We start from the raw sequence: 14,836 nt of genomic DNA, 5'->3' as shown, positions 1-14,836 counted from the left end.
TGACTCAGGAGACAGAGAGCAGGGTACCCCCGTACCCATGCCTATTTTGTTACAATGTACCCACCAACTCTCCCAACAGGAGACCCACTTGAGCCCTCCTAGGACAAAAGCAGGACAAACACTTCCCACAGTCTGAATTTCCCCAGATGTTCTCAGGCCAGAAAATGCCAAAGGGCCCACTCCATCCTCTCCTGCCAGCTGGTGAGCTTGTTCCTCCTATACCCACAATTCCGAAGAAACCCCTGCCCCTACCTAACCTATGAGAAGGCTGCAGGCAGTGCAGTCAAGTGGAAAGGCCCTAGCTTCCAGAGGCAGCCAGGCCTGGGTTCATATCACTTGGGCAGCACAAGCAGACCAGCTGCTTCCCACCTCCAAGCCTCAGTATCCTTGTCTAGGAAAGGGGATAATACCTCTTTGGGCTGGGGAGAAAGGGTTTATAAAGATGAGATGATGTAGCCCCTCCGAAGATGGCAGCTAATGTTCCTAAGGCCCTGGGTGCAGGTTCTGTATCTGGAGTGTGTGGGTTCCCTGCTCACAGGAAGCCTGTGATGATGCCCTGATCCCACAGGGATGGAGCTCAGCCCACTGAGCTTTCACTGTGTGTCTGTGAAAGGACGGTGGGGGAGGGGAGCCTCCACAAGCAGGAGGGCCTAGAATTGGCTCTGGGAGGACAAGACCTTGGCCCTCCCTCGCTCTCCTCCTTGCACACTCACCCCAGAGACAAGGGGGCTGACTCTTGCCCTCGATGGAAGCACCATGTGCCAGAAGGCAAGAGAGCACATTGGCTCTGCCTGGCACTCTGTATCTGTAGCAGCCCTCTTAGATGGCTGGTTGCAAGATCTACAGTCAGTTCAAGATACACAAGTCCTTATCCTCTTGCTAATTGGTTCCAATCGGTTGACCTTCAAGTGGGTCTCATGTACAACTGGTAAGAGAGGGCCTGTATGGCCAAGCAACCCATACACTTAACTAGCTGTTGCTCAAGCAACTGAACAAGGCACATGAACCCAAATTTGTCCGAACACCTTCTCCTCCTAGGCTGCAGGGCCAGCATTTCCCCCATCGGGCTGAAACATCTGCTGGGTCAACAGGCAGACCGTATTAGGCAGGTGGTGATAACACTAACGTAGAATCCCTGGGGAGGCAGAGGGAGCACTGAGCCTGTGATGAGAGTCCCTGGGCCTTGCCCCATCCTGGCTCAGACCTCCTGGTAGGAGAAGGGGCTTCGTCCCAAGCGCACTGGCAGAGGAGGGGAGGAAGGTGATTTTCCTGGCACTTTCGTGAGCTGGCTCCCGTTTGCCTTTTGATCTGTTTCCTCGCTCGGGCTTTTCCCAGGAAAGCTTGGGTCTGTCTCACTGAACCCATCTCGGAGGTTAGGTCACCGCTGCTTTCCAAGTGGGAGCTGATGTTGAGTCTTTTATTGTTGCCAGAGTCTGAAATGATCTGGAAACCGGTAAAGACACCAGACACCAGGAGATGGCCTAGAAATCTTGGCCAGGCTGGGGGTGGACAGCAGCTCTCCCCACCTCCCCTTACCCTCTCTGTGCCCCCCTGCGGAGAGCTAGCTGATGGCTGGGAGTGTCCCTCAGCCTGCTCGAGTGGAGGCCAGCCACCCCTAACTTTCCTCAGCTCTATTTATAAACCTCTGCCCTGTTCCTTCTGAGAGCCCTCCTCAGGGTTTGAGCCTCGCTGCTTTGCCTTATCAGTCTTGCTTTTCACAAGCACTTAAATTCATGAGAAAAGGGAAAAAGTGAAATCAGATAGAAATGCAGGTCTGTTTGCTGTTTTCTCCCATGCAATGGTTCTGGGTAAACAGCAGACACCTTTGATGAAATCCCAGCAGGCTTAAACAATAAAGCTGGTTACAAACTCAATCTGGCAGAGATATCAGATCTGAAATTGTTTCAAAAAACATGTCAACATTTTCTAATGCTCCTTAAAAAAACTTCCTGGGCAGCCCTCTCTGGAGTCTGGGTCGAAGAGACAGGGTGGGGACAACCTGGGGACTCGGCCAGCCAAGAGCCCAGGAACAGGCTGTTCCAGCTGCTGGGGGGCCCTGCCAGCTGTACAAGCCTTAATGGCCACTTCACAGTCATTGTCCAAACCAGACAGAACACCAGCCTCCCTCCTGTACGCCACTGCACCCCCACCCCCCAGTCTGGCCTCTCAGCCTCCACCCTTAACTCCCTACCTTCTATTCTCCATGCTGCAGCCTGAGGAGGCTTTTAAAAATGTAAATCAGATCATGCCGTTCCTTCGCTTAATACCTCTAATGCCTTCGCGCTGCACTTAGAATAAAATCCAAACTCCTCCTATGGCCTACAAAAACTCCTGCGGGATCTGCCACTGCCTGCTTCTCCCCCACTCACTACAGTCCAGCCTCCCCAGCCTTCTTTCCAGTCCTAGAACACCAATCTCTGCCTCTGGGCCTTTGCGCTTGCTGTAAACTGCCTGAGATGCTTTTGCCCCAACCCTTGATCGTTAGCTCCCTCTCCACCCCAGCCAAAGTTGATCCTCTCCCAGCCAAGCACAATATCACGTTACAGTTTATTCTCTACACTAAACTCAGCCGCTATCTGAAGTCACCTTATGTGTTTACTCATTAACTGTTTCCTCCTTTGGAACATAGTCTCTCTGCAGGCTCCCAACCTGGGTGTCCCCTTACTGGCAGCCTATGACTAGCATATAGTAGGTGCTCAATAATGAACTGCTGCATGAATGAATGAGCAGCAAGGATGTCATCACTCCTCTAGGTATCCTCCCGGGCAATGCCCAGGAGTACAGCACCATAGAAATATCTCACCAACCTCTCCTAACTGGCCACCTGGCTGTCCCTGCCCCACCCAGGCCTCACCCAAGGTCCCTGCAGGCTTTGGGCCACAGGGCCTTGGTGGACACTCACAGGGATTGGACTGTCTCCCCACTCTCACCGCCCCCTTCCCCCGGGCTGTTTCCTTCCTCTCCGAACCCCCTCCTCCCCGCCTCCTCCCCCGGGACCCAAGCTCACACAGGCTTGAGACGGGGGGGGGGGGGGGGGGACGGGGGGGGGGGACGGGGGGGCGGGGGGGAAGCAAGGGCGCGACGGCACCCTCCTCGCTGGCCTTCCTGGACAAGCTCAGGCGCCCGGTCGGCTCGGGCCTCCCGGGTCTGGGGCGGCGGAGGGGGTTGGGGGGCGAACAGCGATGCCACCCGAGCGCTCAGGCCCCCAGCCACACCCCGCCCAGGCCGCGATCGATCCCTGCTGCTCCTGCCTCATTACCGAGGATAACGGCCGGGGCTGGCGGAGGAGCCAGACGGCTGCGGAGGGGGCGGGGAGGCCTCTCGGCTCCCTGGCCCGGATTAAATATTTACTATGTTTTGTTTGGCCTTTGGGGGAGGTGCAGGAGGGCTGTCGCATCCGTCCGGAGCTGCCGGCGAGGCGGGGCCCAGAGGTTGGGGCTGGGTTCGGGCCCCGAGTACCCCCGGCCCGACCCCTCCCGGGCGGGGATTCTGCTACGGAGCCGCTGGGCCGCGCTGACAGATCTGGGTTATCGCTCTGCTGCGGCGCGGGAGCTGTGGGCCGCCCGGGAAACGCTTCCCACCCCGCGGGCGCCTAGGCCAGAGGGCCGGGAGGGGCCCCGCGCTCGGAAACCCGCTCCCTCGCCCGCGTGCGTCCTGCCAGCAGACTCCCGAGCCCGAGCCTGATCGGCCGCTGCCGGAGCGCCTGGACTGTGCGAAACCGCATCTCCTCTAGTCCTCCCGCCTCTGATCCCAGCAGCAGCCCTGAGCCGGCTCCACTCTCCCATTGCACAGATGTGAAATCGGAGGCAGAGAAGGAGACGCGGGGGCCAGACTGGACACCCAGGAGCGCCCCCAGAGCCCGGGCGCTTCCTCACCAGGCTCACCCAGCATCTGGTCGCACTTTTCTACCTAAGGCTGTGCCGCGCCAACGCCCTGGCGCGCTCTGCCCACCGGCCTGGCGGGCTTCGGAGAAGGGGAGAGAACCGCGAGTAGTCTGGGCACCGAGGGGGACTCCGGGAGTGCTCTCAAATGCCTGCCGGATGGGCGGGTTTGCCACGCTCCTCTGCAGCCAGCTAGGACCCTGGAGTCCCTTTACACGGGCATACACACAACTCCTTCCTAGTCATCCATTTACTGGTCCCTGCTCGGAAGAGGTGTGCTGGGGACACAAGAGTGCTGGGTAGACAGGGTCCCTGCCCTCATGGAGTGCATAGTCGGTTGTGCACACAATAAGAGCTTTCCACCCCTCTACTCGAACGTACACTATGACACACACACACACACACAGGGTGACTACTCTCCAACAAACCTGCTGCATGGACATAGACACACCCTAAAAGGCTGCTCACATCACATTCTACACGGGCAGGTACACACACACGTGCCCAGCCCACTCCAATCCCATCTTTACATATATATGTGTACACATGCCCACATACATGCACACAGCAACTAAGGCGTGGCTGCCCCACCCCTTATATTAGTGGGTCATGTGTGTGCCCACTAATATAAACACACACACACACACACACACACACACAAAGAGCTGCCCCATCCCTATACATGCATGTGTATATGCGAGTACACACATATTCACTCACAAAGAACACCCATCTCCACCTCCATACATGTTGGTGTACATACCCACAGAGCTGACCATCCCCTCATCCCATCCCTGCACATACTTGCACTGAAGTGTCCACTGCCACCCCATCCCTATACATGTGTGTCCCCCTTACACACACACGCACACGCACACGCACACAGGCACACACGCATGCGCACTGACTACAGGCGGCTGGGGAAGAGCTGCAGCCTCCAGCCCTCCTCCTATTTCAAGAGGAGCATTGCTGGAAAAGGAACAAAAGCAAAGCTGGCTATAAATAGCCACCTCCCTCCCTGCTTTTCCTGCCCTCCGGCCTCAAGGCCTTGCGTCTCCTCTCCTGCCTCGGGCCCAGAGCAGCCAGGGCAGGGCTGTCCCCAGGAATGGGCAGGGGGGCCCTAGAGGCCCTGTGGCCAAGCACTGAGCACTGGGGCCGGCCAGGGGCTCTGGGCCGGGGTAAGTGCAAGGGCCCACAGCCTGCCACCTGCAGCCAGCCCTGTGTGCATGTGCCCAGCTTGGAGGGAGGGAGGCCCACTTGGGCCAGGCATGGTTGCTGCCTCAGCAGAACTGCAAAGGCTGGCAGCTGCAGGGGGAGGAAGGCGGGTCTGCTAAGCAGCAGCCACAGCTGCCCCTGCCTGGGCCCTCCCTTCCCGGCCGGGTTAGACCTTCCCTGTGTTGATTCCTGGTTTGGTTCCTGCACCCAGAGTTGGGGATATTGGGTGCCCAGTCAGGAAGCCGCATAGGGTGGAGGAAAGGGTGGGCAAGATCAGAAGTGGGGGAAAGGATGCAAGTCCTACTTTGAGTTCCAGTTCTATCACCGACGGATCCACCAGCCTTAGGACAGGCTCCTGATCACACCACCCAGCCTCGGTTTCAACCCCCTCTTCATGGGGTGTTGGGAATGATGCATGAAAAACCGGCATGCCTGGCAGGCCCTTGAGAACTGTGGAAGGCCATGGGATGGGGGAGATTACAGACTGCTCTCTGTGTCTGAGAAGAATTGGATTAAAATAATACCTTTATTTTGTATTTATCATGTGCTAGGCACTGGGCTATCTTTAGTTTATTTCATCCTCTGTGAGGTAGGTACTATTTATATTCCCATTTTACAGATGGAGAAACTGAGGTTCAGGGGCTCGCTCTAAGTTCACACAGGTCCCTAAAACACAAAGCCAGGTTGCAAAGCCAAGCTGAACCTGAAACCAAAGCCCTCTTTCTTTTTTTTTTTTTTTTTTTTTGTGGTACGCGGGCCTCTCACTGTTGTGGCCTCTCCCGTTGTGGAGCACAGGCTCTGGACGCACAGGCTCAGTGGCCATGGCTCACAGGCCTAGCTGCTCCGCCGCATGTGGGATCTTCCCGGACCAGGGCACGAACCCGTGTCCCCTGTATCAGCAGGCGGACTCTCAACCACTGCACCACCAGGGAAGCCCCAAAGCCCTCTTTCTTACATCTTATACTGTGGGGGACTGGTGGACCCTGGTTCTCAGGTTAGCCCCTCCTCAGGGACCAGTGGAGGGCTGGGCTGGGCTGGCTGGGCTTCCTGGGACTGGAACTCAATGGGCTGCAGGGAGTAAGCTAGCATGGCCCTCTGCTCCTGAGGCCCCCAGCAGGGACTTGTGGGATCAACCCACCTCCCACCCACCCCTCCTGTCCCTAGCTCAGGCAGACCTACTTTCAAGGCTTTAATCCTTTTCGCTTAAAGGATTTTTTTTTTTTTTTTTTGCTTGGGGAAGACTTGGTCTGATCAGAGGAGAGACGCAGGGAGCTGACAAGCTGCAGAGGATGGGGGGTGGTGAGGAGAAAGAAATACATATTTATTACCCTCAATTATTAAAAAATAGATAGTACCAGATCTTAGGTCCTGGCAGACACTGCAGCGGCATTTGTGCAAGGACCGTTTTCTTTCCCTTTTCTCTCTCTGTCTCCCTTTTTTTCTTTTTGTTAATTCTGTTGAGATTGTGATATTTGTAGTGTGGCTAGCTTGTTAGTAAAAAATGTCCTGGCCAGTTCCCAGCGGGCTGGACAGCTGAGAGGTGAACAGAACCTGCAACCAGGGAGCCTCTGTACCCCAAGTATAGGGAGGAGCCGGACCCCTTCTCAGTGGAGGAGAGGGTGTGGGAGGGAAGGATCTGTGTCCCCATCCGGGGCTGCTCGGGCTGGGCCCCGGCAGGCATGTAGCCCCAGCTGTTTCTCCCCCGCTCCCTGCTCTCTCAGGGCAAATCCACCAATAACCAATAATGTACCCGCCCCCCGCCCCTTCCCATATTGCTGCTGTTTCCAAGGGAGTGGAGAGAGAGAGAGAAAGCGATTCCAGCTTCTTCTGTGAGGGAGGTGACAGCTCTTGCCCCAGGCTTCTGAGGGCTTTGCCCAGGGGCACTGCCAGCTCCCCAGACACACCCTGCTCTCCCCAGGACTGTATCGGCCTGTTGAAAAGTGGGCAGATCACCAGCCTGGTGCAAAGATGCCAAGGCATCCTGCAGGGTCCCAAGGCCCACTGAGGCCTGATTCCCCAGCAGGCAGGTATACACCCCCAGCCTCTTTTCTTGGGGATCCTACAACAGGGCAAGGTGGGACCCTAAACAAAAACAAAGAGAGGGATCTCCAATGAGGAAAACGACCAAGAGGCAAAGCCACTGAGAAGCAGACTTGGCATTCATTTTGGTACTTGAAGACCTCACAGAGCCTGGCACACAGTAGGCCTCGGTACAGGGCTGTTGGATAACAGATCAGGATGATGAAGACAGAACAGCAGCAGCATTTCACTGAGGCCTTGCTACCTGCCAGGAAGGTGCTTTACACCCACCTTGTCATGAACTCTCAGAACCCCAAGAGGCAGATGGCATTGGCCCCACTTTTCAGATGAAGAAACTGAGGCCCAGAGAATTAAAAGCATCTGCCCAAGGTCAGGCAGCTGGTAAGTGGCAGAGCAGGGCCCTGATTCCCGCCCATCTGGCTCCACAGCCTTTGCTCTCAGCTACTCATCTCTATATACACAGGCAGCAGGCAAACCCGAGCAGACCAGGAATACGTTTGAGGAGAGCCAGGCAAGAAGCAGTGTCCATTTCACAGCCCAAGAGACAGAGTTACTGGGCTGGGGCCAGGTTTTCCTTTCTGATCAGGGAGACCCTGTTTTGGAGGGAAGGAAGAGGCAGCTGAGGAGAAGACAGGGCTGTGGGCCGGTGGTGGGTGGATGATGTCCCAGTTTTCTGGGAAGGCTTTCAACCTCTTCTTACATTCCTGAACCAGTGAAAACCATTTGGGAATGCTTTCCAACTCCCCCGCCCCCCAGCCCCGCACTGCCTTATGGAACTTCTCCTTGACTGTAGGCAGAAGGGGCAGGGAGTTCAGGACAGAGCCAGTCCTCCCCAAAAAAGGTGACCCATCCCTGTTGGTCCCGAGACTCCTCCCCCTGGCCAGGGCTGGCCTATGTCATTTTGTGCACTCACACAGACTCAGCCCTGGACACAGAGAGGCAAAACTTCAAAGGGCAGTCAGGTCTGGCCCACAGGAAGGACAGCACAGGAAGTGACCACTCATGCTACTAATACTGAGGCCGCATTGGTTGAACTCCTATTCTGGGTCACGGTGAAGTGCCAAGAACTTCATCAGCGTCATCTCATTTAAGCTTCACAGCCCTACAAGACAGGTGCTCTTGGTAGCCCCATTTTACAGATGGAGTAAGTCAAGTTCAGAGAAATAAGGTCATTCCCAGGACTTGAATCTGGGTCTGGCCAGATCCCCAATTGGAGGTGAAGGGCTCGGCCACTGACCCCTGGAATGAGCTCTCCCTACCAGACCCTCTCCTCTTGTGGGAGAGAGCCTCCACTGAGTAAGGACAGCCACTAGCACAGCCGCAGAGGCCACCAATGAGGGCTCCACCGGAGTAGAGGTACAGGGAGAGGCTGGCGATGGGGGTCCTGGACAGATAAGGGGCATGTTACCAACCTTATCAGCCAGTATGCTTTGGACATTGTATGGAACACACCAACCCGATGCTGTGTGATGCTGGGCAACCTACCACGGCTCTCTGGGCATTGGTTTTCTCAGCTGAGTTATAAGGTCTCTTCTAGCACCAAAGAGCCTGCAAATCTGTCAAATTCACACAAATCCCCTGGTCCAGATCAGAAGCCAGGGACATGGTCTTCCTCATGCTCCATCCTCAGGAGTTTTTGGTGCCACAAGCCACTCCGATTCCAAGGAAAGCTAATGCCTCTGTACATCTTCCCCCTCTGGTGTGCTCACAGGTCCCTTCACTGGAGACTTAGACCATGTCTCTGCCCTCCGCCTCCCCCCCCACACACACCCGCTTCCTCCTCAAATAACCAGAAGGCTTTGCATCTGGCTGTCTGCTGCTTGGGGTAGTGTCAAGCCCACCTACCTAAGGGGTATCACTGACCTCCCACACTGGCTTCCTTATGAAGGCCTTGACCTTTCACCCTTCTCTCCTTCCCCTGCCCAGAAGCCCACACAGCACATGGGCCGAGGCATGTGCACAGGTGTGGGCTGTGGCATAAAAAAGAGGGAAACAGTCTCCACGCACAACCCAGAGGACGGGCAGTCAGACGAGGGACATTCTGCGGTCATTAAAACAGGTTTCGAATGACCACCCTAGAAAGGCGTTTGAGATCTACTGTTAATTCAACAAGGGCACATTTGCATGAATGTAGGGAAGAAGGTTAGAAGGAAGGATGCCCCATATGCCCTGGGAGGGATGAGGGTTCCCACTCTTTGAGTTGTGGGATTATAGTGATTTTCTTCTTTTTGCCAACCTGTGGTTTTCCAATGTTTTCTGCCATGTGTATGCATTATTTGCAAAGTTCAAAAATGTTACTCTAGGGAGAGAAGGCTGCTGTATAAATGAGGCAGCAGGTGAGAAAAAGCAAGACCTTACACAAAACTGAGTTCTATGTTTTGCGCTTAGGAGTAAAAGGCAAGGGCTTATGGAACTGACCTCTGATCTTGTACTAGGGCTACAGCCTGGACCACATTAAGAGCCAAGGAGGGGCTTCCCTGGTGGCGCAGTGGTTGAGAGTCCGCCTGCCAATGCAGGGGACACGGATTCGTGCCCCGGTCCGGGAAGATCCCACATGCCAGGGAGCGGCTAGGCCCGTGAGCCATGGCCGCTGAGCCTGCGCGTCCGGAGCCTGTGCTCCACAACGGGAGAGGCCACAGCAGTGAGAGGCCCGCGTACTGCAAAAAAAAAAAAAAAAAGAAGAGTAAGCAGCCCTGGGTGGCCATATTGGCCCTTGTGTGAGGTGAAACGTCATGGGTGCAGACAGTGGGGCAGGGGCAGGAGTAGCTGTCTTAGGTGGAAGGAGAGGCCATGAGAGAGACCACAGAGAGCTTGCTACTTTCTAGAGCCAGCCCCTTTACTGGAGGCTTCTGGAGTCCAGGTCATGCATCTCTTTGCAATAACCCCCCATTTCCAATGAGCTACCTTGAATCCCTGCCATCACATTTGTTCACTGAAGGCAGAAATACCAGCCCATCAGGGGCAGTGGGCCAATCACAGGAAGATGATAACCTCTGCTACCTTGAGGCAGCCTCAGGGCCAATTGCCGCCCCATGATTTGGTGATAAAGTTTCCCCTTCGGTTGGTGCGTTCTCCTGAGCATGGCCCTGTGAACTGTCCCGGCCTCTCTCCCCTGCTCAGAGATGCTGTATCAACCGCAGGCTTGGGCAACATGCTCCCTGCAAGGAGAGGAAGTAGTTCAAAGTAAAAGTCGTTTCCACGGATGGGAGAGAAGGCAAAAGAGGCAGAGTTTTCTCACCCCAGGCACCACCTGAGCCCGGCTTTGCCGGGCAATTTTATCTCCTCAGGCTCCGTCCAGCCTCATTTAAACATTTCAGATCTCTGAAGCCCAGAATGTCCACGAGAAGTTTTCATTTGCCACGGAATCAATAGTGCAAATTTTGTTCCATAAAAATCTGCCAAGTACAGCCCTAAACTTTTCTGAGTGAGAGTGCTGTTTCTTTCCCCAACATAGCTCCTGCCCTGCTGGATGTCCTCTGTGGCCCAGTTGCCCAGTCTTTCTGTGCCTGTTAGTTTTCTCTGCCTACAGAGGAATGGAACAGGGCTGGGGTGAGGCAGCAACAGCCCTGCGCCCTAAATGAGCTCTGTAGCCCCTCTGCGCCTCAGTGTTCTCATCTGTAACTTGGGACTAATACAACCTGCCTTTTCTGCTCTTAATGAGGCATTGTACAGGGAAAACCATGAGACACTTTTCTCCATACTCCTCACTTGAAAAGAGAAATCTGTTCCCTCCTGGTTCCTGATACGAAGTTTCTTTTTTTCTTTTCTTTTTTTTTTTAAAGCCCTAGGTTATTGTGAATTAATTTTTCTTACAGTTGCAGAGCAATTTAAAAGTTAGGTTTGGGTACCAGGTTCCTTGTGTTCCAACTAACATGTCATCAACATTCAATCAACATTGCCAGTCAGCTCATAAAGACACGACATTAGTTATTGGTTCAGTACTCTTTACCCAGTGTCACACTTGTGCTACATTTTATTTTGTGCAGGATGCTGTATTAGTCGGGTCCTGGTGAGAAACACAGAGCACTGTCCGATTGAGTAACTTGATGAGTACATAACAAAGATGAGAAGAGTGGGTAAGGAAACCCTAAGAGATCATGTCTTTTACGGCGCCCTCCCCCCAGAGCTGAGTGAGGAGAGGGAGCTCTTACTGAGCCTGGAGAAAGAGCTGCTGTGAGGGCTTTGACCCTTTCAGCATATACCAGACTGACTTCCAACTGTCAGAACCCACATTCCTTTGCCTGAGGGCCTCCTCTAGCAGGGAAGCTGTCTTTGCTTTCTCCAGGGGAACAGCACTTGGCCAGTGAGGGATGGGAGCTGTGTATAAATACCCCAGCTCCCTCCCCTTGGAGTGAGAGAACTTTGAGGTGCATGTTCTAGACTGTATCTGAAGTTCCCCAGTGGGATTAAGTTCTGGTTGCCCATGACAACACACCTGTTATTGGCTTCTTCCCTTCTCTGTCTCACTTCCCCACTCGTCTCCTAGTGTTTCCTAGGATCCCTCCCAAATAAAGACTTGCATCTGAATCCTTGTCTCAGGCTATACTTCTGGGAGAACCTTTGGGTGACCTATGGTGGAGGGACAGAGAGAGCCCATGGCGACCCACCATTGGTTGAACCCAGCCCTGGGACTCCAATTTTGGGGTTCTTTCCAGAGCCCCAGGGCCCCCAGGAAGAAAAGGGCCTTAGCCAGGCCAAAGCCAGGGTCGCACAGAGCTGCTGCTACAGGCAGAGCCTGGCGGCTGGTGAAGACAGAGACAGACAGGAGGGTAAACACCGTGAGACGTGCTGCCTGCAGCACAGGCTGAGGAGGTGGCCGGCGTGCTACAGCCCTCGCCCTCCGCCCAGCCTGCCCGGGCTGCCCCACGCTGGCCACTGCGTGACCTACCCGGGCCCGCCTCCCCCGAAGCCCACCACACTGCCTGCTCCTTCCTCCTCCCAGCCTGCTCAGACAAGCCCATGAATAGAACATTAAAGGTAAAACCTTCTAAAAGAAAAAGCAGCTCCCTGGTAGGAGTCGCCCCATGAAATGTCAAATGCAGGAAGCCTTGCGCGCTTCTCACTAATGGAGGCACCTTAGCCTCCATTCCCCACCATCCAATCGCCCTATAAATAAATCATTGTAAGAAGAATGCCGGTTTTCCCCCTAGGGCCTCATGAATCTCTCTATAAAAGCCCCCTTCACGATGTGTTGGCTCAGGTGCCCAGGGAGAGACATGGCGAACTCTGCTAGGACAATTTTAGAGGCGGAAGTAACTCTCATGCCACCTCTGTGGGCTGAGAGCTGGTAACTCAGCTCTTCTCCTGACTTGGGGAAGAATTTTTTGCTCCATTTCCTGCAGATCCACCCCGACCACAGGGCCACTGTCCTCTGGAATCAGCCCAGGACGCTACCAAGAGGCCTCGGCTCCGAGGGCTGCGGTGGTTTGTCCCCTGGCAGACATGTGATCAGTCGTGCCCACCCACCCCTGCGTGGGCGGGTGAGCCATATACCCGTTCGAGCTTTGTTCCCGACACGTGGCATGCAGAGCGCTGGCCTGCCCACTCCCGGGGCCCCCACTGAGTGGCTCACCAGCCACCCGTGGTGCCAACGTCACGCTAGTGGCCCCAGGGTGGGAGTGCCGACCTAAGCGCCAGAACCCACAGCTGAGCATTCGGGATGCTCAGCTTTGCCACAGTGGACCTCTGGCGTGCACTCCCGGAGCCTGCTGCATGCTCACCAGGTGTGTTTCTGCACACACACATAGAGTATTGTGCCAACCCTCTTGCTATGCCAGCACGGAGGCCTCCACAGCACCTCTTCTGAATCACATAGCAGGGGCTGTTTGCAGTTTCGGATCCCAAGTTCACTGACTGATTAGACAGTAATCACAGGTTCGGAAGCACCCCGCTGAATCTGTTAGATCTGACACCTCGCCCCACCCACACCGAGGAGGAGAGGCACTCCTCGCTCCAAGGGGGAACCTGCTCTTCCACAGCGCGAGATCGGCTAGACTCTGCCTTTTCTTTTTTTTCTTTTCCAAACTGCAGGAAGAATGGGCCTCTCAGGTACGCAACCTCGGCCAGAAGGGGGCAGGAGAAATCCCTTGTGGAGGACAGCTCTGAGTTCTGCAATTACCACCCAGATGACAGGGTAGGGCTGGGCCATGGGAGCGCCCCCAGGAGTGAAGCAACATTCCAGAGGAGGAAGGGCAGGTGCAGGTGGAGGGACCTCCCTCATCCAGCCTGCGAACTGCCACCACCAGAGGCTGTTGCTCCCTAGTCACCGACCAGTTTGGGGTGTGGCTCCGTTAGCCAGTCCACCAGGACAGCCTGGAAGGGGACCCGCGGAGAGCCACCTATGGAGAAGTCCCAGCCCCCAAATAAACCATGGCTCCACCTTTCTTAAGGGCATGAAAGCAGGCAGGTTGGTGCTGGCCCACTGTCTCATCGCTGTCTGCAATGAGGAATCCAGAGCAGGAGACAGTAGGGGAGGGGTGTGTCTCCCCAGACAGAAAGTGTGTGTGTGGAGGTGGACAGGGTAGAAGAGGACACGTGAGAGAGGGGTTCAGGGTATCAGGAGCCCCAAGTCCCAGCCAGAGATGTTCCTGGAGGAACACCAGAAGGGGAGTGCATGGGAACTACCAGGGAGCTCTGTAACAAGGCACAAGCGATTCAGCAGTGCCCGGCACCTCGCAAAACAAATGTCATATAAATCAAGGCAGATGGGCATGTGAGGCAGTGGAGCTTAAAGGTTAAGAGAGCAAGGAAAGGAGCGTGGCGGCAGAAAAACCTGGGATCGCATCCTGACCCAGTGTGCCAGCTGGGTGACCCAAGGCAAGGGAGTTCATTTGTCTGTGCCTCGGTTTCCTTATCTTGATAGCAGGGACAAGCACAGATTGATCTTGATGGGTGATTGTGGAGATTGCATGAGGTAAGGCACGAAGTCCACTCAGCTTGGCCCGTCACTAGTTATAAGCAGCTATTGTCAGCATGTGGACAGGGATTGGCGTAATCGGATTCAAGGCAGGTTGGGAAGAACAGTCCATCCCCGATGCCCACTTCCAGCTTGCATCCATCCCTCCTCCCAGCAGGCTTGGCCAAGTATGCTCTGAGACCCACATGGCTTCCCCTTGCTCTAGTGATGGACACCAAGTCAGCCGTGCCTCTTCTCCCCAGTTCAACGACATCCAAAGGTCCCTGCTCCTGGGCCCCCTTGCCTTGGAGTTGATGTCTCCCTAGGTCTTCTCCCAAGCCTTGAGGAAGCCCTCGCCCTGGGGTGCCTGCCTCACTCGTCTCTCGGACTCACTTCTACCCAGGGTGGCCTGGTCAGCTCACCCTGAGGAAAGGGCTGCTTCCAGCACTCTGCACGGAGGTCCTGCCTTCTGCTGTCCCTGGAGGCTCTGTTCCCGTTTCGCCAGTTATTTTGCTTCCTCGGCCATCTGTTCCCTCCCTGTCATCTCCTCTCTGCTTTAACCTTAACCACCACTTTCACTGCAGATGGTACCAGATCCATTCTTGACATCCTTCATGATGCCTGCCCCCTCCTTCTCATCTCCAGAGAGTGAGCTTCTGCTCTGTCCTTTCTCAGGCCCTGACTCCAAAGCTTGGAGTTGGATTCACCCCCCACAAGGTCCCATTCACCCTCCTCGGTCCCATCTGCTGTCAACTCTGTCACGGGTCAGGGGGCAAACACCTACCCTTTTCCCCGTCTTTTCCTT

Source organism: Hyperoodon ampullatus, assembly GCF_949752795.1.
Source record: "Hyperoodon ampullatus genome assembly, chromosome: 19".
Taxonomy (NCBI): domain Eukaryota; kingdom Metazoa; phylum Chordata; class Mammalia; order Artiodactyla; family Ziphiidae; genus Hyperoodon; species Hyperoodon ampullatus.
This window is presented reverse-complemented; position numbering follows the sequence as displayed.